Here is a 1,143-nt window from a genome sequence, read left to right on the forward strand (position 1 = left end):
TATATAGTATTAAAGAACGTGTCAATAAAAAAAAAGCACAATTTTCTCTCTTCATTCAGTGCACCATGCTTTGATCCCCTCTAATCCTACCTCGTCTCCCTCAAACCCCAGATTCCATACACTGCACTGACTTAGGCTCCTATTCCCCTAAGAACGACCGAATACGAGATGTTTTTAGTGAGGATGAATAGGCACATATTTCTGTACAAGATGAGTATCTAGTTTGCTATTTCTGGCAAAGGACAGGGAATGTCCAAGGTTGTCAGTACAACTTTATCTCCAATGATTTAACTGGACCTTTAGCAAGCACAGAATATAACTTCAAAAGAAAGAAAGGTTGTTGTTTTTTTTTTTTCCATGATTAAACAAAGAAAGCCAGGGAACACTATCCGGGGCAGGGGAACACTGACAGACCTTCAGCCAAGAGTTAAGTTGCCAAAAAATTTTGAGAGAGGAAAATTAGAAAACAAAACAAACAAAAGAAAAATCTTTATACTTTCACATTAAGTTAAGTAAAGCAAAATAACACAAATATGGGCAAAGTAAAGAAAAATTTTTCAACAAGGGAATACAGTATAGAACAAAACTGATTCACTGAAATATGGTGTTGGAGGAGAGCTCTACGGATATCCTGGACTGCCAGAAAGATGAACAAGTGAAACATCACTGGAGGCAAAAATGACAAGACTGAAGCTGTCCTACTTCGGGTACACCATGAGAAGGCAGGGTTCTTTGGAAAAGACAAAAATGCTGGGAAAAAACAAGGCAGCAGGAAAAGTAGAAGACAAGTTCTGAGATGGATCGACTCCATGAAAGTAGCCACAGGCCTGAATCTACAGATGCTGGGCAGAGCTGCTGAGGACAGGACATTTTGGATGTCACTGAGGCAACTCAATGGCATATAATACACAATCCAGTATAGAACTAAAACTTAAGGAACACACCATACAGTGACTCTGAGACAAGAAGTTTAACCTTAGTCTTCCAACAATATAAAAACGGGTTGGGAAAAGTTCACCAAAGTACACGGGGGACTCAAGTATCCTGGTTTTAAAAAGAGTGTGGCTCACAGAATAGCCATGATTTCTAGAATTATCAGCTGTCTTATAAAGAGTAATGGTAATTTGAACAGTCCAATTGATT

At 38.7% G+C, this 1,143-nt stretch overlaps 1 protein-coding gene across 15 annotated transcripts in view; it reads right to left on the minus strand.

Moving 5' to 3' along the window:
- Positions 1-1,143, minus strand: part of KLF12 (KLF transcription factor 12) — a 380,325-nt gene that overhangs the window by 335,751 nt on the left and 43,431 nt on the right. The window lies entirely within an intron of this gene.

Source organism: Pteropus medius, unplaced genomic scaffold (assembly GCF_902729225.1).
Source record: "Pteropus medius unplaced genomic scaffold, Ma_sr-lr_union100, whole genome shotgun sequence".
NCBI classification, from domain to species: Eukaryota; Metazoa; Chordata; class Mammalia; order Chiroptera; family Pteropodidae; genus Pteropus; species Pteropus medius.